This window comes from Rhinolophus ferrumequinum, chromosome 22 (genome assembly GCF_004115265.2).
Source record: "Rhinolophus ferrumequinum isolate MPI-CBG mRhiFer1 chromosome 22, mRhiFer1_v1.p, whole genome shotgun sequence".
Lineage (NCBI taxonomy): Eukaryota > Metazoa > Chordata > Mammalia > Chiroptera > Rhinolophidae > Rhinolophus > Rhinolophus ferrumequinum.
In genome coordinates, this window is record NC_046305.1 from 45,656,343 (window position 1) to 45,677,063 (window position 20,721).

Consider the following 20,721-nt stretch of genomic DNA (forward strand, 5'->3'; position numbering starts at 1 on the left):
CCAAGGCCAGTGCTTTCCACCAGGACCCACAGGGTCCCCCGCTGCCAGTTCCTTAGGTGGCCGAGCCAAGGTCATGCTCTGCTAAGTGCCTTCCGAGCTCGGGGCACTGCCTTAGATGGTTGACATCCTTGCACTTCATATTGATGCTGTCACCCCCATTTCGCAAAGGAGGAAGTGGAAGCTGAGAGAGGGAACCTGGGTAGGCTCTAGAATGGTGCAACAGGCCACCAGCTCTGCTGCAACAACACAAGAGGTAACTAGAAGAAAACTAGATACATTGTAAAAACTCTTAAATCTCTTATATTGAAAGACAGTGGAGAGCAGTGGAAACAACGAGTAGAAGGGAAGTAAACTAGAGAAGGAAGAGCCTTTCCTAGGCCAGCCCATCCCTACTCCTTTTCTTCCCTGGGAGCTTTGGTTTTTCTCAGAGATTCCACCGAGAAAAACAGAAACCACCGCGGTTGTGGCCATCACGAGGGGCTGGCAGGGTGGGTGAGAAACCAGAAGAGCCCCAAATGCAAGACTGGTTTTCCCCATGGAACATTTGTGGGGCTCTGGGAGCTGATAAGAAGGTTCAATAACCTGGCATCTAACACTCACTAAATCTGGGCCTGAGCTGCCTGGGCCAGTTTTATTTGGAGTTTCTTTCCTGGGGCCCGTGGGGCCCAAGGGATCCTTTCCCCGTCTGCCTTCGGCATCAATGTTCTTCTGCACCGATTTCTCTCTTCTGCGGCCAGGAACTTTTTGCAGACATTGGCGCCCCCTGCTGTCGAAGAGCAGCTTTGCAAGCCCTTGGAGCCTGACCTTAGCGTCGCGGTTCTGATACTGTTTGTTCTCCCAAGAATCAAGGATTTAATCCAGACGATCAATTCTAAAGTCTGAGATTTTGTCTCCCCGGTGTCCTTTGCCCCTGCGTGTTAATTGTCTAGACTGGTAGATGCCCATGGCTGGCAGGTCCTCATCCGTAAAACAGTGTTGTTTGTGCATTCGATGAGGCAGTGCGTGAATGGCTAAATACTGCCTGGTACACGGTCAGCACACAGTTAGTATACCAGGCAGTGTTTAGCTATTTATACGCTGCTGGGTAAATAGTAATAATGGTAGTGGGGATTGTGGTTAACGCTGTCGCAGGTTCTCCTCAAAGCTCACAAAGCAGGCTGCACCAGGTGTCACTCTCAGCGCTGGTGAGAGCTGCTCTGACTCCAGATGCTCTGGGAAGTTCAGAAGTTCTCTGTGCCCTCACTGGAGGGCACCCGGGACCAGGAACCTGGTGCCCAAAACTGAGGAATAGGAGAGGAAGGCCTGGACAGGGGCAAGGTGAGTGCCAGGCACTTAACTGGTCAGTGCTGGCAGGTCTGAAGCCTCAGGCCTTTGGGAGCTGGGGTTGCTCCAGCTGTCTCTTAAAAACTTTTTTTTTTAAAAATTATTCGTTTCAGATGTACAAAGCCACATAATGATTAGACATTTATACTCCTCACAAAGTGATAACCCCAAGTCTACTACCCCATTACACTACAATTGACTATATTCTCTATGCTGTACTTTACATCCTGTGAATATGTATATATTAAATATACAAATATAGTTGACATTCAATATTATTATATATTAGTTTCAGGTGTACAGCGTAGTGGTTAGGCATTTATATAATCTAGGAAGCGATCCCCTGATAAGTCCAGTACCCGTCTGACACCCTACATAATCTTTACAATAGCATTGATTATACTCCCCGTACTGCAGTTCACATCCCTGTGACTATTTTGTAACTACCAATTTGTACTTCCCAACCCCTTCACCTTGCTCACCCATCCCCCAGCCCTCCTCCCATCTAGCAACTATCAGTTTGTTCTCTGTATCTGTGTCTATTTGTTTTGTTTGCTCGTTTATTCTGGTCTTTAGATTCTGCATATAAGTGAGATCATATGGTATTTGTCTTTCTCACTCTGACTTGTTTCATTTAGCATAATATCCTCTAGACATATCATGTTGTTGCAAATGGTAAGATTTCATTCTTTTTGATGGCAGAGTAATATTCCGTTGTGTAAATGTACCACAATTTCTTTCTCTAATTGTTTACTGTTGGGTATTTCAGTTATTTTCATATCTTGGCTATTGTGAATAGTGCTGCAGTAAATATAGAGGTGCATGTATTTTTTCGAATTAGTGTTTTGGATTTCTTTGGATAGATACCCAGGAGTGGAATTGCTGGGTTATATAAGCTAGTTCTATTTTTAATTTTTCGAGGAACCTCCATACTGTTTTCCACAGCGGCTGCACCAATTGGCAATCCCACCAACAGTGCACGAGGGTTCCCTTTTCTCCACATCCTCACTAGCACTTGTTGTTTGTTGATTTATTGATGATGGTCATTCTGACCGGAGTGAGGTGGTATCTCATTGTGGTTTTTATTTGCATTTCTCTGATGATTAGTGACATTGAGCATCTTTTCATATGTCTATTGGGCATCTGTATGTCCTCTTTGGAGCAATGTCTATCCATGTCCTCTGCCCATTTTTTAATTGGATTGTTTGTGTTTTTTTGGTGTTGAATTGTATGAATTTTTTAATAAATTTTATGAATTTTTTATAAACCCCTTATCAGATGTACTATTGGCAAATATCTTCTACCATTTAGTAGGATTTTATTTATTTATTTATTTATTTATTTATTTATTTATTTATTTAAAAGATTTTATTGGGGAAGGGGAACCGGACTTTACTGGGGAAGAGAGTGTATTTCCAGGACTTTTTTGTTTTTATTGGGGAATAGTAGTGTGTTTTTCCCAGGACTCATCAGCTCTACCCAAGTCAAGTTGTTGTCTTTTTAGTCTTAGTTGTGGAGGGCGCAGCTCAGCTCCAGGTCCAGTCGCCATTGTTACTTGCAGGGAGCGCAGCCCACCATCCCTTGCGGGAGTCGAACCGGCAACCTTGTGGTTGAGAGCCCGCGCTCCAGCCACCTAAGCCATCCAGGAACTCAGCAGCAGCTCACTGACTTCATTCTAGTTGCAGAGGGCACAGCTCGCTGGCCTATGTGGGAATCGAACCGGCAGCCCTGTTGCCCAGAACCTGTGCTCTAACCAACTGAGCCACCCGTCCACCCCTTTTTTGTTTGTTTTGTTGATGGTTTCCTTTGCTGTGAAAAGAATTTTTAGTTTAATGTAGTCCCATTTGTTTATTTTTTTTTTTCGTTTCTCTTGCCTGAGGAGATATGTCAGTAAAAATATTACTAAGGGTAATGTCTGAGAGTTTACTCCCTATATTTTTTGATAGGAGTTTTATGGTTGCAGGTCTTACATTTAAGTCTTTAATCCATTTTGAGTTTATTCTTGTATATGGTGTAAGAAGGTGGTCCAGTTTCATTTTTTTTTGCATGTATCTGTCCAGTTTCCCCAGCACCATTTATTAAATAGACTCTCTTGTAAATTCTTGCTTCATTTGTCGTAGATTAAGTGACCAGATAGGCATGGATTTGTTTCTGGGCTCTCTATTCTGTTCCATTGATTGATTTTATGCCAATACCATGCTGTTTTGATTACTATAGCCTTGTAGTATAATTTGGTAACTGGTAGTGTGATATCTCCAGTGTTTTTCTTCTTTCTCGGGATTGCCGTCACTATTTGGAGTGTTTTGTAATTCCATATAAATTTTAGAATTATTTATTCTAATTCTGTGAAAAATGCCATTGTATTTTGATAGGGATGGCGTTGAATCTATATATTGCTTTGGGTAGTATGGACATTTTAACTATATTAATTCTTCCTATCCATGAGCATGGTATGTGTTTCCATCTATTTGTATCTTCTTTAATTTCTCTCTTCAATGTCTTACAATTTTCTGAGTACAGGTCTTTACTTCCTTGGTTAAATTTATTCCTAAGTGTTTTATTTTTTTGATGTAATTGTAAATGGGATTGTTTTCTTAATTTCTCTTTCTGATTATTTGTTATTGGTGTATTAAAATGCAACAGATTTCCGAATGTTAATTTTGTCTCCTGCTACTTTACTAAATTCACTTATCAGTTCTAATAGTTTTTTGGTGGAATCTTTGGGGTTCTGTCTATATAGTATCATGTCATCTGCAAATAATGACAATTTTACTTCTTCCTTTCCCATTTGGATGCCTTATTTCTTTTTATTTTCTGATTGCTGTGGCTAGAACTTCCAGTGTAATGTTGAATAAAATTGGTGAAAGTGGGCAGCCTTGTCATGTTCCTGATCTTAAGAGGGAATGCTTTTAGCTTTTCCCTATTGAGTATGATGTTAGCTGTGGGTTTGTTATAAATGGCCTTTATTATGTTGAGATATGTTTCCTCAATTCCCACTTTGCTGAGAGTTTTTATCATAAATGGATGGTTGATTTTGTCAAATGCTTTTCCTGCATCTATTGATATGACCATATAATTTTTATTCTTCATTTTGTTAATGTGGTGTATCATGTTAATTGATTTGCAGATATTGAACCAGCCTTGCCTGCTAGGAATGAATCCCACTTGATTGTGGTGTATGACGTTTTTAATGTATTGCTGAATTCGGTTTGCTAATATTTTGTTGAGGATTTTTGCATCTCTATTCATTAGGGATATTGCCCTATGGTTTTCTTTTTTTGTAATGTCTTAGTCTGGTTTTGGAATCAGGGTAATGGTGGACTTGTAAAATGAGCTTGGGAGCCTTTCCTCCTCTTGGATTTTTTGGAATAGTTTGAGGAGAATGGGTATTAATTCTTTTTTCAATGTTTGGTAAAATTTACCTGTGAAGCCATCTGGTCCAGGACTTTTGTTTGTTGGGAGCTTGTTGATTACTGATTCAATTTCATTGGTAGTAATTGGTCTGTTCAGATTTTCTGTTTCTTCTTGATTGAGCCTTGGAAGATTGTATGATTCTAGGACTTAGTCCATGTCTTCCAGATTGTTTGATTCGTTGGCATATAGTTGCTCATAGTATTTTCTTAATTTTTTATTTTATTTTTTTGTATTTCTGAGGTGTCAGTTGTCACTTCTTTTTCATTTATGATTTTATTCATTTGGGTTCTCTTTTTTTTATTGATGAGTCAGGTTAAATGTTTGTCAATTTCATTTCTCTTTTAAAAAACTAACTCTTGGCTTCATTGATATTTTGTATCATTTTTTGAGTCTCTATTTCACTTATTTCTGTTCTGATCTTTATTATTTCCTTTCTTGTACTCACTTTGGGCTTTGTTTGCTTTCCTTTTTCCAGTTCCGTTAGGTGTAAAGATAGAGTTGATTTGAGATTTTTCTTGTTTCTTTAGGTAGGTCTGCATTGCTATGAATTTCCTGCTTAGGATTACTTTCACTGTGTCCCATAGATCTTGTGTTGTGTTTTCATTTTCATTTGTTTCAAGGTATCTTTTGATTTCTTCCTTGATCTCATTGTTTAGTAGCATGTTATTTATTATTCATTCATTAATTACTAACATGTTGTTTCGTCTCCATGTGTTTGTGTATTTTTCAGTTTTTTTTTTCTTGTAATTGATTTCTAGTTTCATACCACTGTGGTCAGAGAAGATGCTTGATATGACTTCAATCTTCTTAAATTTCTTGAGACTTGTTTTGTGGCCTAACATGTGGTCTCTCTTGGAAAATGTTCCATGTGCTCTTGAAAAGAATGCATATTTTGCTGCTTTGGGGTGAAATGCTCTAAAAATATCAATTAAATCCATCTGGTCTAGTGTGTCATTTAGGCGACTGTTTCTATGATGATTTTCTGTCTGGAAGATCTGTCCATTGGTGTAAGTGGGGTGTTAAAGTCCCTTACTATGATTGTGTTACTGTTGATCTCTGCCTTTATGTTGGTCAATATTTGCTTTATATATTTAGGTGCTCCTATGTTAGGTGCATAAATGTTTCCTGGGGTTATGTCCTTTTGTTGGATTGATCCCTTTATTATTATGTAATGTCCTTCTTTCTTTTTTATTATAGTCTTCATTTTAAAGTCTATTTTGTCCAATATCAGTATTGCTACCCCAGCTTTTTTCTCATTTCCATTTGCATTAAATATCTTTTTTCTATCCCTTTACTTTTGGTCTGTGTGTGTCTTTCAGTCTGAGGTGGATCTCTTGTTGACAGCATATGCATGGGTCCAGTCAGCTGTCCTACTCATATGTCTTTTGATTGGAGCATTTAATCCATTTACATTTCAAGTGATTATTGATAGGTACATAGTTATTGCCATTTTATTATTCATATATTTTATCTTTGCTTGCCTGTTTGTTTTCTCTTTTCTTCTGCTTAAAGAAGTCCTTTTAACATTCTTTGTAATACTGGCTTGGTGGTAATGAATTCCTTTAGCTTTTTCTTGTCAGAGAAGCTCTTTATCTTTCCTTCAATTTTAAATGATAGCCTTGCTGGGTAGAGTAGTCTTGGTTATAGGTCCTGGTTTTTCATCGCTTTTAATATTTTCTGCCACTCCCTTCTGGTCTGCAAAGTTTCCGTTGAGAAACCAGCTGACAGTCTTACAGGAGCTCCCTTGGACGTAACTAATTGTCTTTCTTTTGTTGGTTTTAGGATTCTGTCTTTGTCTTTAACCTTTGCCATTTTAATTATGATGTATCTTGGTGTGGGCCTGTTGGGGTTCATCTTGTTTGGAATTCTCTGTGCTTCTTGGAGTTGTGTGTCTAATTCCTTCGCCAGGTTAGGGAAGTTTTCAGTCATTATTTCTTCAAATAGGTTCTTGATCTCTTGCTCCCTCTCTTCTCCTTCTGGTACACCTGTCATTCGAATGTTGTTATGCTTGATGTTGTCCCACAGGTCCCTTAAACTATCTTCATTTTTTTAAAATTCTTTTTTCTTTTTGTTGTTACGATTGGGTGTTTTTTGCTACCTGGTCTTCTAAATCATTGATTTGATCCTCTGCTTCATCTCATCTGCTGTTGATTCCATCTAGTGTATTCTTCATTTCAGTTATTGTATTCATTATTTCTGATTGGTTCTTTTTCATAGTTTCTATGTTGTTCTTTATACATGCTATCTCTTTGTTGAGATTCTCACTAAGTTCCTTAAGCATGCTTATAATCAGTGTTTTAAATTCTGTCTCTGGTATGTTGGTTGCCTCCATTTTGTTTAGTTCTATTTCTGGAGGTTTTTCCTGTTCTTTTACTTAGGACATGATTTTTGGTTCCTCATTCTGGCTGCTGCTCTGTGTTTGCTTCTTTGTATTAGGTAGATCTCCTATGTCTCTCAGTCTTTCCTGGGTGGCCTTATGTAGTATGTGTCCTGTGTGGTCCAGTGGCACAGTCTGCCTGATCTCCTGGGTGTGTGCTCCAGGAGTGTCCCTTGAGTGTGTTGTGTGTGCTCTCCTGTTGTAGTTGAGCCTTGATTTCTTTTGGCACATCAGTGGATGGGACTGACTCCCAGGCAGACTGACTATAAGGATTGGCTATGCTCAATGTATATGAGCTGCTGTGTGAGGGGCTGACCTTTTGGAAGAGGATTCACCCCTGCAGGCTCCTGTGCCTGTTGAGACCCCCCTTGGGTGTGCTGCTTAATGGGGCTAACCAGGTAGTGCTCTGATGTGGTCTGAAGGTGGCTTGTGGGTGTGTTCTTTCTAGAGTCTCTTGGGATGGGCTCCCATGCAGGCCAATTTAACCTTGCCTGTTACTGGCCCACGGCTACCTGGTAGGAGCCACAAAGGTATATGTGGTTGCTGCCTGGGCTGGACCTGAAGGCATGTGGGGGTGGCCGCACTGTGAACTGAGGCTGGCTTCCACCAGTAGTGGGCCTCAGGCAGTTTAGCAAAAGGCCCAGGGCCCCATAGGCCTATTGCCACCTGCCAGCTGCCTGTCAGGTGCAGCCATTGAAAGAGCTTCCTTAGGTGCATGGGCAGGACTGGTTGACCCGGTGTTGAGAGTGCCCTCTGTGATGCAGCACTAGCTGGGCAGAGTAGAGTCCAAGGGAGTCCTTAGACACAGCTGGTAGTTTTTACAAAGTTAATACAGATTCAGTTCTCATACCAGTGCCCAGCTTGTGACCATTTTGCACAGCGCCCCAAGAACACCATAGACAGCCACCACTTGCCTTTGGGCAGTGTCTGGCCTCTGACCACTTTGTGCAATGCCCTGAGAATGCTGCTGCCAGCCACCACTTGCCTCAGGCTCACACATCCCCGAGAGCTGCCCAGGAATGGCTGTGGCATAGGTTTTGGGTCACTGTCCACCACTAAAATCTCCCTGGGTCACTGTAGGCTGTCCACTGCTGTGGAAGGCCTCTGTGGCTTGTGGGGCGAGCCCGGCCACCCAGGCACTGAGAGTGCCCCTGGCCGTGCATGTCTAGGTGGGTGGGGTGGGGTTCCTAGGAGCTAAGGGGAGTGGTCGGTGGTTTCTCCAAAGTCAGTGCAGTCTTGGCTGCTGTACTGGTGCTGGGCCCATGACCATCCCACAAAAATGCCCCGAGAACACCATGGCTAGCCGCCGCCTGTCTCGGGCCCACAGGTTTGCTGAGAGCAGCCCAAGAGATGCTGTGCTGCAGGTTTTGGGTGACTGCCCACCAGCAAACATTTCCCGGCCCACCGAGGCCCCACAGCTGGGTCAAAAAGGTTTTTGCAGCCTGTGGGGTGGGGCCAGCAGCCCAGCAGTCAAGAGTATCCCAGGCGATGTAGCACCAGCTGTGCAGGGGTGGGGAGGGGTGGTGGTGAGGACAGGGACCCAGATGTCACCGAGGTGGCGCGCACATGTGGATTCCACCAGACCAGTGTGGTCCCAGATGGTGCCCTCCCGTAGGCTCCACACAGGGACAACAGTGGTTCCAAAGCCACACAACTCAGTCCTTCCCTGCACACCCCTGGGCCTTCCAAGCTGCTGCCCCTCCACCAGAGACCAGAAAAGTGTTGCAAGCAAGTGAGTCTGTGTGCAGGCTCTATAAGACAGCATCTGGGTTTGCAGCCGCCTTCCGCCCCACTGGGAAAGGAAGTCTGTGCCTTCATCTCTGGATTGCACCAAGGTCCTGTTTTCCCGTTTCCCCAGCTCTCAGGTTCCCATGTTACCAGCATTCCTAGCAGCAGCAGTCTCACGGAAGTTTCTTTCTGGCAACAAAGAAGCCTCCCCGTCAGTCTTTCTTTTGAAAGCACACACTGTCCCTTGGGCACCTATTTGCAGATCTTGACACTACCTTTCCGCATGGGCCCGTCCATGATGCTCTCTCCCAGGGTGCTTTGCCTCAGCTCTGGCTTGAGTGGACGCGGCTGGCTGCAAAGCCCCTGGACATCTTTCTCTGGGTCCCAAACTGCCTACCACACAGGGGTGCACCCAACAGCAGCCTGTGGTGATGGGTCAGAGTCTGAGGCATTCCAAATGACCTGGACATTCCCGGCTGCCCACAGACACAGCTGGGTCCTGCTGACTCGGAACCACCCCTTATTTTCTGTCCCCTCGGCATCATGACTGTGACTTTTAAATTTCTGCTTACTCACACGTGGGCACATACATGGACTTAGGTTTGGGCCCTGTGATTTTTCTTCTGTTCCAGGGCTGCCAGATAAAAATGCTAGATGTTAAGTTTACATTTCAGATAGGCAAGGAATTATTTTTGTAGTTTCAGTATGTCCTAAATATTATATGGGACTGAAAAAAGATTTCCTTGTTGATCTGAAATTGAAGTTTAACTGGATGTCCTATGTTTCCAGTCGTTACGTATGGTAACCCTGTTCGGATTTGCCCATCAGGGGCCTCCCTGAGCTGAGGAGCTTTCTCGGGGAGGCTCCTTACCGGACTGCACCACTCTTTAGATTAGGACAATCATCAACAATGATTTCTTCTTTTGACTGGTAACTCCTTGGAGGCAGAACTCCCACCCCCTCCTCCCACTCCCACAATTCAGATTCTTTGCCAGCTGTGCAGGGTCTCAAGCCAGAGCCCGAGGGCTCAGCACATGAACAATTTGGGTGTGGGGCTCCTCTTCCTGAAGAGTTACCCATCAGGGCTGAAACCACACATGTCCTAGTCCTGTCTGCCTGCTTGAGGGACCACATTTCCTGAAATGGTGACGGGCTGGTGAGTGGCAAGGAAACCTTGTGGGGACATGCCCGTGATCACAGCCCTAGTGGGGTCTTAGGGCTGGGAGTTTGCCCTGAGCGAAGTGGGCTTCCTCTCGGGGCCTCATGTCATTTTGCAGGACACGGAGGTTCATTTGTTACGTTCCTGTGGCGTGTGATGTAGGATAAGGGGCAGGCCCGGACTGCGTTCCCTGCCTTTCAGTGTCTTGGCATGTGCTTCAGCTCCTTTGTCATGGAGCTGACGGGAAATACTTTGGGCAGGATCCACTCTTCTGCTCTCAGTCTAGTGCTCAGCCTGTGGCTGTATGTCTGGGGTGTTGGGGAGGGGGCCCAGAGGAGGATGGCCGCAGGTAGGAGATTTAACCACTCCCTGGGCTCTGACAGCACCTCCGGTTATTGCTTTCCTTCTCAGCAGAGATGACAGAAAGTGTCAAAGCCACATATTTACTGGAGGCCGTCTGAACATTTCAAATAAGATTTAGTGACTCATCCAGAGGAGGAGAACTCAGGACCTGAGCATCCCTGCGGGTGATAACACTGAGAGTCCGGCTAATCTTAGGAAGACGGACAGGGGCGTCTTCTGGTGTTTATGTTTTGAAAGTTGCCCTTGTGTCCTCCTTACGGGAACAATTAGTTTTATCCTTGGGCTGTGAAGCTGAGAAGGCCTCTGGAAGCCTGTGATGGGTGAGTGACAACATCAAGGTCTGAACACTGCTGACAGGAAGCCTTTGGGCTCAACAGCCCCGCCCCCTTCTCCCTCCCCTGCCCTTTGATGTCCAGTCATTCCAGGAACCCAATGGCACTGTGCACATCGCACCAGCCTGCTTCTCTTTGGATCAGAGGGGCTACCCCAACTGTCCCCTGCCTCCAGGGGCCCATCTGAAAGGGGGGGGCTCTTTCTTTAAAAGTACAGCCTCTCTGCTTTAGCCACAGTTCCCCTTAGTACAGCAGCCCAGCCACACCCCCGTTAGTAGCGTTCCTTTTGCTGCTTTTCAAATCCCTAAGTGCCCCTTAGAATCTGTTTTGGGACTTGCTCAGTTCTTCTGGAGGGGGAGGGCTACTCCTGCCAGTTGGTGTTTCTAACTGGAGCCCCTTCCCCTGGGCTCTTTTCCACTTTCCCCACCACTTGCCCACCTGTCAGCTCTTAGGGAATGATTGATGGCCTTGTCTCACTATGTTGCTAGAGGGGAGAAGGCGAAGAGGCTGAGTGAAAGAGAGGGGCCTGCGTCTGGGATGGGTGGCCTGTCTCTCTGGACGAGCCCAGAGGTCCTTTGCAATATCTTAAATTTCATACGCAGGTCTCTCTGCAGTCCATAAAGTAAGTTTTTAATTAGAAAGGACTAGTACCCAGTGTTTATGCTCTGACGTGGGAAGAATAGTTTATTCTTAAACAAGACATACAAAGAATTTGCCGTAACACTGATTCTATTAAAGAATTGCTGTTTATCAGGCATCTTAGAAACAAGTTGCATAGGGGGAGAAGATATTTGGGGTGCATTTGACTTGCAAAGGATCAATGTCAAGATTATACATACAGAACTCCTGTAATTCAATAAGAAGAGAGCAACTCAGTAGAAAAATGGATAAATGACATGAACAGGGGTTTCACAGAAAAGGAAATATATATAGCTAATAAACACATGAAAAGGTATTCAATCTCTTTAATTATCCAGGAAAAACAAAACGAGTTAACTTTCATCTGTTTAATTAAAAAAAATGACAAATTCTGTTAATATAGTGAATTGGAAAAGATATAGCCATTTTCTCATTAATTCAATAAAAGTTATGCAGCTTTCTTTTGCACTAAGTAATTTTTTAGGTGCTCAGGATAAAGCAGTGAACAAGAAGATAAAAATGCCAGTTCTTGTGGTGGCTGGCATTGGGAGGAGATAGACAATGAGCAATGAATGAAATAATTAGTTGTATAGTATCCTAGAAAGGGAGCGATAGATGAGGGTAAGGACAATTGAGATGGTGGGGATGGTGGGCTAATTTCAATTTAAATGGAGCAAGTCAGGGTATACCTCACTGAGAAAGTGACATTTGAGAAAGATTTGAAGGGCATGAGGGAGTTATTTAAAAAATTAACCCCAATGTCCAGGCGTAGGATTCTAAACCATACTGTGCAGATATGTGTTCCAGTTATCTATTGCTGTATAACAAATCATCCCCAAACTTAGTGGCTTAAAACAACAAGAACCATTTTATTCTCTTTCATGGTTTCTGTGGGTCAGAAATTTGGACAGGCTATAGATGGGAGGGCTTGTTTCTCCTCCACAATATCTGGGGACTCAGCTAGGAAGACTTGAAGATTGGGGGTGACTCAACAGCTGGGGTCTAGAGTCATCTGGAGATGTCAGGAGTCACCTGGTTTGTAGCTGATGCTGGCTGCTGGCTAGACTCTCAGCTGAGACAATGGCCAGAACACCTACAGCTGGCCTTTCCATGTGGAATAGTTTGGACTTTTTCATAGCATGGTAGCTGGGTTCGAGTGTGTGCCCCTGAAAAGCAAGGCAAAAGTGCATGGAATTTTTATGATTTAACCTTGAAAATTACTGTGTCACTTTGGCCTTACTGTACTGGTAAAGGCAGACACAAAGGTCAACCTAGGTTCAAGGGGAAGGGACATAGATACCACATCTTGAATATCAGTAAAGACAGGTTATAAAAGGGAAACAAATAGAAATTCGGAAGTCGAAAAGTACAATAACTGAAATGAAAGTCACAAGAGAGGCTCAACAGCAAATTGGAGCTGGCAGAAGAAAGAATCCGTGAGCTGGAAGATAGATCAATTGAGATTATCTAGTCTGAGGAACAGAGAGAAAAGATAATGGAGAACTTCAGAGACTTTTGTAGGTCTCCGTGAAGTGTACCAACATATGCATAATGAAGGTGACAGAGGGACAAGAGAGAAAGGAACAGTAAGAAGATTTGAAAAAATAATGGATGAAAACTTCCAAAAGTGGTGAAAAACATTAATCCACCTATCCAAGAACATCAACAAACTTAAAGTAGTATAAATTCAAAGAGATCTACACACATCATAATCAAACTGTTGAACACCAAAGACAAAGAGAGAATATCAAAATCGATAAGATAAAAAAAATCATATACAGGGGTTCCGCAATAAGATTAAGAGCTAACTTCACGTCAGACCCCATGGAGGCCAGAAGACAGTGAGATGACATAGCAACCTGACCCATCTGGTATCAGACAATACCCTGGCTGTGACCCTAGGGATGACCATCGGACCAAGTCAGGCCTTTTAGTTAGTTTTCAGAATTTTTCCAAGCTAGAATTATAGAAAGAGATTCAGCTTTTCTCTGGCAGTGGGAGCCAAAGGCTTTGAGGCTCTCAGGTCCTCAGCCACCAGGCAACTTCCAAGGGACACTGTTAGTCAGTGGACGAGAACAAAGCAGCAGGCAGAGAAATGCAGAGCAGGAAACAGAAGGTGAGCTGGTGACATTGGAGTCCAGCTATATGCTTACCCTTCCCAGATGGGGTGTGCAGCCTTCCTTTGGTGACATGATCCCAGCATCCTTCCAATAACTTTCCCTTTTGGCCGGGCCTGGTTTCAGCTGGGTTTCTGTCACTTGCTATCACAGGGTTAAGGAAAACATCCATACTGTGACAGAAGAATGCCATGCCAGCTTGAACATGCAGATTGGAAAGTGAACCCCAAAGTGCTCATGAGTTTCTACATAGGAAAGTAAACATTTGAGATCCGCCCGAGAAGGCTGAATGCACTCATTAATTTATTCACTTTATCCATTCGGTCAATATCTATTGAATACCTGCCATGTGCTGGGCTTTTCTAAGCCCTAGTTATTCACAGGCGAACAAACCTGCCAGATAAAGCTTATAGTCTGCTGAGAGGCAAGCATTAAACAAAAATTAGTCACTCCATAACTATGTAATTGTAAGTACGCTGGAGGAAAAGGGTAGGATGTTATGAGAATAACAGGATGGGCAGAGTGGAGAGCAGGTGATCAGTAAGGTCTCTCTGTGGGAGGGACGTGTAATCCAAGGTGGGGAAGAAGGCAGTCAGGTGAAGAATGGAATGAAGTACCTCCTAGGCAAAGGGAACAGCATGTGCAAGGCTGTGATGGAGACAGTTATAATAATGAAAGCACACTAGGTGCCAGGTGTTTTCCAAAGTAATCTTCACAACAATCCCATGCGGTTGCAGGCACTGTTATTACGGAGCTGCAATTCTCACCGAGGAGGAGGCCATGGAGGCTGACGCTGTGGAGACACAGAAGGACGCAGGAGGTTGCTGGCGCCGGGGAGGGCCTGGGTCACGTCCAGCCTTGTAGGCCCTGGAAAAGGAGTTTTAATTTTATTCTGTGTGTCAAGAGAGACTATTGCAAAGATTTAAGCAGGAGGGTGCCTGATTTAATGTACATGTAAAAAAGCCAGTGATGAACTTTTAAAAAAAATATATATTTTAGGATTAGGTTTTATTTTTTTTATAATTTTATTTTATTTATGGTTAGGTTTTATTTTATATGACCTACATATTGTTCATTTGGAAAACACAGACAAGCATGAAGTAGAAAGTGAAAATCACCCATAGCCCCACCTCCAGCAGACAATAGGTAATCATTGTTAATCTCGGAATATAGTAACTTTGACATAGAGTTTTCCAATTGTTGATAAATATTTGTATTATAACATAATCAACAGACGATCACACTGGACACATTATTTTGTCAACCAGCACCTAAGAAAAATACAGTGTCATGTGGTAGTTTTGTTCCAAGGTTTTGCAGGAAGAAATGGACATTGGTGGGGAGGAAAGACCCTGTATTCCAGGGGAGTTAGCCCAGCAGGAAGATGGGTCATGTCTGGGGCATGGATTTAGGTTGTCACTTTGCAACCTAAAACTTGTGAGCCCCCCTGTGAGCTTGCTGGAGGTTCTAATTTTTCTGAATTCTTCAAGGAACGTACTGGAGCCAACATCTCTTCTTCCCCTGCAGACCTTACTCTCCTGTGCAGCTCACAATGTGGAGAGGTTGTCCAGTGCTGCTCGTCCTCATGTTCCCTTCACCTTCACTAGACCACAATCCCGGCACGAGAGGATGGGTACGTCGTGTGCCTCTGCCTTCCTCACCTGTTCATAATTACAACAAACCACCAACACACCAGTATCGCGGTAAGCACTTTTCATATGCATCATTTTAATGCATTCTACCTACTGTCCTCTGAGGTAAGTCGTATTAGCCTGTTTACTGGAGAGGAAACTGGAGCTCAGAGAAGAAACAACAGCTAGAAATTGGCAGAGCCAGTTGAGTTTAAATGTCAGACTCCAAATTTCATGTTTAACTACTGTCCCCTCGGAATCGTCTGTCATCCTTCTGTGTTGTTGGTGGCACAAGTTCACGTACTCTCCATCTGACCGTAGGATTGGCCTGGGCTGGGCATGAGCACTGCACCATGGTGAGGCCAACCAGCCCTAAAGCTGGGGGTATTTAGGTGCACATAGTGGGTCGGGGTGGAGGGCTGATCCATCAGGGAGAAAAAGCTGGTTTGGAGGAAGTAGGACCACCTCCTGTTTTGAGATCGGGGCAGAAAGCATGAATCGGCATACTGATCAGGGCCTCTGCTGGTTCAGGCTGGAGTGACTTCCCTAAAGCCAGCTGGGAAAATCCCCAGGATGCCAGGCCACCAGCTGAGGCCCCCTCCCTCCCATTCATGGAAAAGTACAGGCAGCCAGCGCTTGTACTTTTGGTGCCCCAAGAGCCTTCAGGCAAATGCCTGGCTGCCCTCTGGACTCACAATGGCAAGCACTGGCTGAGTCGTTTGTCCTTGGTCCAGGGATGGAGGAAAATAGTTTCTCAATAGAGCAGTTTAAAAATTATGTGGAAAATATCCACAACCCAAGTGTCTGCACGGAGTCGGGGTGGGAAGTCTTCTAGCTGGGCTGGCAGCCGAAGATTCCGCGGTCCTCTTGTGAAGAGGCAGGGAAAGAATGTGACACCCTGTCACCCCAGGAAGAGGAATGCACGTATGCCTTTCCCTTTCTGCCCACTCCAGGAAGGGCTCAGGGGCTGGGATCATGCTGGAAGTTGCAGCTTCCTGAGAGGCAGTGGCTCAGCCGGTGGGCCAGTCCTGGTCCCACAGATACTCAGTGGGGACGTGGCACGTGCATCTATTTCCTTATGGGTGCTGGGGTCGGGCAAGCCTCCCTGTGCTAACATACTCTTTGCTCTCTGTCCCTCACTCCCTGCCTTATGTTGTGGTTCAGTTCTATATACGCTCTCATCTGACATTTGCAGCAATGAGGAAGTGAAGGGTAGAAGGTAGATCCGACTGGGCTTACTGTACAAAAGAGGAGAATTGCGTTCAGGGAGGGAAGTTGTCTGCCTAGGCCACATAGACCTTAGCCGTCTGTGAATCCCATGTCCTCACTGCTAGCCTGCCACACACCATTGTCCCCTAGAGGCCGCGTGGGTCCCTGCTGTGGTTCTCCTAGAAGCAGGAAGCACTGGGCAGTGAGCGCTCTGCAGTCAGGAGGCTGACCTCTATGGCACTGTACTGGCCCCTCGCTGACTTATTGATTGTGTGACAGAATGAATGCGTGACCTTGGACAAGTCACTTTTCCTCTCTGTACCTCAGTTTCCTCTTTTTCACAGTGCACGCATGGAGTTGGATGACCTCTGAAGTCGAAGTCCTTTCCCATTCCGAAGTTTTCAGGGGCTAGACTTTCTGATCAAACCCGAACTTCCTCGCCCCTGCCAAGGAGGCCATCACCTCCTTCCCAGTCTCTTCAGCCACTGTTCCCTGCACAGACTCTCGGCTGTGACCTTTCCTGTACCCACCTTGCCCTGGTGAAGTGGGCCGAGTGCAGGGTCTGGAAGCCCAAGGCCTGCTTTCGCCTGTGCATCTCAATAGAGCCCAGGCCAGGTGCCCACACCTGACCTCTTGGGTCCCCTGCATGGCCCAGTCCTGGGAGGGCAGAGTGAGGCTGAGGTTTGGGTGAGAGATGACAGGTGTGGGTGAAAGTCCTGTGTGTAGGAAAATCAGGGTCTCAGTGTTGGGGGCGGGGGCGTGAGGCATTTGGCTCAGGATCAGGGTGAGGGCGTGAGGCTTTTGAGCAGATCAGGGCAAATGCTGTCATTCTGTCACCCTGGACCAGCTGTCTCTTTGGATCTAGATTGAACGTGTGGGGGAGGGGTATGGCTGTGTATGACCTTTTAGGATCTTGGGACGAATGTATGGGACAGAGAAAAGGCAGGTAAGGGGCTCTGACAGATGTCAAGGAGCTGAGTCCCCTCAGCACCGGCTGGGCCCGAGGGTGTCGGCGGCTTGCTTTTCACAGCCTGTGAGTGGCAGAGCCTCCCCTGGAGGCTCTGTCGACATAGCTCCTCCATGCCTGGCTGGAGGTGGTCTGGTGGTGCTGGGGTGTGGGGAGAGCACGTGGAGCTGACCCGGGAACGGGAGGACTCCCGTGGGGAGAAGGGTGGGGCTGTGTTTCTGTCTGGGCTGGAACGGCCTGTTCTATGTGTGCGGAGATGGCAGAGAGGGGTGGAGTGTGGGGCTGGAGCTCCAGGCTCCCCAGCCCAGCCACCATGATTGAAACCCAGTTTATTGAGTTTACAGTAAAGGTTTTATAGGGCTTTCCTGGAATCTTCTCATTATGGAAACTCTTGTGCTGGCAGTGTGGTGGCTGGTGTCTGGTTTGCTGGGGAGAGGTTGAGTCAGGCCCTGTCTTGATGGAAAGTTCCTCTGCCTGGGTCACTTAAGGGGAGCCCAAGTGGGCCTGCCAGGTTCTTGGAGGGAATGGGTTGCCCCGCAGCTGGGTCCTGAATGGACCCCCACTTGTTTCCTATCTGTCCATCCTCTGGGTTCCAAACATCTTCTCGGGGAGGCTGTGGTAAACAGTCACCCCAGTTATTAAAGCCATTTTCATTATTTTCCACATATTTGAAAAGCATGAGATGCTGCAGGTCTACTCAACAAAACAAGCCAACTCCACAAACATGGATTTGCTGACTATAAACAGCAGGAACACACAACACACGGGCCATGCCTGGCTTGAGACTCCTTCTGCCCTGGCGAGAAGTGGCACCGGCTGACCCTCAGAGGCTCCTTTGGCTTTTCCAACATCCTCACTGACCTGGGCTGTGCACCTTCGTCACCACTAGGCTCACATTCTGACCCAAATGTCTGATTTTGTGGGGAGAAGAGCAGGGGCTTTGGCTCTATGATCTGTGAAGAGGCCCAGACGCCCGGTTTATGAATATGATGGTGCTGTCCCGCCGAAGCCCTGAAATGGAGACGATTCACAAGTCGCTAACCTCCCTTTGGCTGTTCATGAGACTGTTAGGTCCTGTCCTGCTGGGTCACTTGTCCTCTCCCATGCACCTTTCAGTTAAGCATTTATATCGCTGGTGTTCTCGTTCTTTAAAATGCAGGGACATCCGTAAAATAGAACACGCTGCTTGGTATTTGAATGGAAACTGTGATGATCAGTTAGGTTGTTCAGGTTTCTCTGGGCCCTGATGTGTGTCCCTTTGACGAGGGTGTGAATGAAGACAGTGGCGGTGCCACTTCCCCCGCACGGCTAGTGGGACCTTTCTCATGGTCCCAGGTGTGCAGGTGTGATCGGTGCTGCTCGTCACCAGAGAAACAAACCAGCTGCGCTTTTCATGGACCGCTCGGACAGGCGGCCGCCTGGATAACCTCTACGCTTCCTGATCGGAGGTTCTGGGGAAAGCCAGTTGGAGTGGACGGGTATCAGCTTTGGAGTCCAACAGACCTGGGCTCAAGTCCCAGTTTTCCCACACACTTGGTTTTCTTCTCTGCAGAAAAGAAGCTAATACTATCAAGGCTGCTCTGAGGGATAAATGAAGTAATGCACGCTGAGCACCTGGAACTCGCACGGCGGCCGACGGTTACCCTTCCTCTTCATTTCACGTCCGTTGTGTGCTTAGGGTACGGGCTGTGGACTGTAAACAGCCCTGCATTTCAAAATAAACAGCACTCAGCTTCATCGGATACATGATATATACACGTGAGTGTTTGTGTCTTGTTTTGATTTGCCCCCCCACCCCCGCCTGTATTTCTGACACGTGTGTCTGGATGAGTGTGTCTGTCCTGGATGGCAGAGCCCCCAGGGGACCCCGAGCCACCAGGCACAGCTATATGAGGCTGCTGCTGAGGACGCCTAGCTTCTATTGATGATTACGTTGGACTTTTGCAGGAAGCCTGGGACGTGGGAAGGAGGACTAATGAGGTGAATGACGGCTGACAGACTGCCCAGGGGCATACAGCTGGAGTCGCAACAGGGCCAGGCCTGGAGCACAGGCCCGGCTTGTGGCCTGAGCTCAAGACTTCCCAGGATGGCCCTCTCTTTGCCTCCCTCAAACCAGACATTCTTCTCTTAACGTGCTTCTGAGCCCCTTTTTTCTGGACTTGGCTTGAGTTCCAGTAACCAAATTAGATGGCTAATTTTCCATGTGGGCTCCAAGCAGCGTAATCTGAAAGACAAGGAAGCCTTTTTCTCAGACCCTCCAGACCTGGTTGTCTGGAGTAGCTGAGGGCTTAGTCGCCTGCAGCCTGAGGTCCCTGGGGAGGCAGAGCAGGGCAGAGGGACATGCCATTTGCCCAGGGGCCTGCAGGCTAGCTGGCTTTAGACAGTGATGGTCAGTCTTTTTTTCTTCCTAAATTCATGTGTTCATTCATGCCTCTGGCCTACATGGCATGTTATACTCAGTGCTCTGTCATAGAGAGGAAAGGTGAGAGCCTCCCTGGCCTTGAGGGTTTTGCATTCTGGCTGATGAATCAACTAGACAGCGGAAATAGGCAAATGACAGCACCAGAGAATTAGGTAAAGGCTGAGAGAAAGAAAAACATTCACGGCAAAACCAGGGTTTAACTCCTGGCTCAGTGCAGGAAACAGATTCAGCTGAGAGGAGTCCCAGGTGTGAAGTGAAAAGGGCCTGACCTCGGGTCGCCTGTGGAGAGAAAGGCGAGGTGAACCTGAGTGGACTCAAGGCTTTTTTTGGAAAAGGCTGGCCCCTGATGCGTAGGACATCTGCTCTACGTGCAGCTGACCCACAGCCCTGCCAGTGACTTGGCCTGTTTGAAAGGATGAGCCAGGCCTGGTGAGATCCCCCTCCAACTGCTCTGAAGCAGGAAACACAGAGAATCAGGTGGCGGTGGAGCTGAGGGCTCCCGAAGCTGCAAGATCCCGACGTGGCAGGTGGGGCGCCAGGATGGACCCAGGCCAGCCGGCATTCGAGAGGGGCTGGCGCTCTGATAAGCAGGAGCTGTGAGGTGGGGACAAGCCACAAAGAGCGTGGGGAATCAGAGCCGCTCAGGGTGAGAAACAGGAGGAAGGCACGGAAGAAAGGCAGTCACGTGACCAGTGGCACATGAGAGGGAAGACGTACAAACTCTGCTGTTGAGGGCCCCAGGGCTGCTGCGGATCCAGAACTTACCTCTGGGGGCTGCTCCTGCCCAATGCCAGGTCTCCTGCTCTCTGGGGTTCCTGTGCCCATGTGCCGTATCTGTTGAGAAACCCCCACGGTGAGAGGAGACCCAGTCTCATGGCCAGTCTCAGTCTCCTGCAAACAAAAGACGCATTAGCCCAGCTACCTTCTTCGAGGCCTGGAGAACAAAGACGAGGGGAGTGTTCACGTGAGCACACACGCAGATCGTAACTTAAGTGTATTTGCAGATTCCGTTGCGACACGGAGGTTCTGTGAGTGTGGGG

At 46.4% G+C, this 20,721-nt stretch overlaps 1 long non-coding RNA gene across 1 annotated transcript in view; it reads left to right on the plus strand.

Moving 5' to 3' along the window:
• The window catches only part of LOC117014926 (uncharacterized), a 33,305-nt gene extending 14,333 nt beyond the window's left edge, over positions 1 to 18,972 (plus strand). Inside the window, exons 3-4 of the long non-coding RNA XR_004421646.1 lie at positions 14,980 to 15,155; positions 18,812 to 18,972. This is a non-coding gene — a long non-coding RNA (uncharacterized LOC117014926). The remainder of the gene's footprint in view (positions 1 to 14,979; positions 15,156 to 18,811) is intronic.
• Positions 18,973 to 20,721: the final 1,749 nt, after the last annotated feature.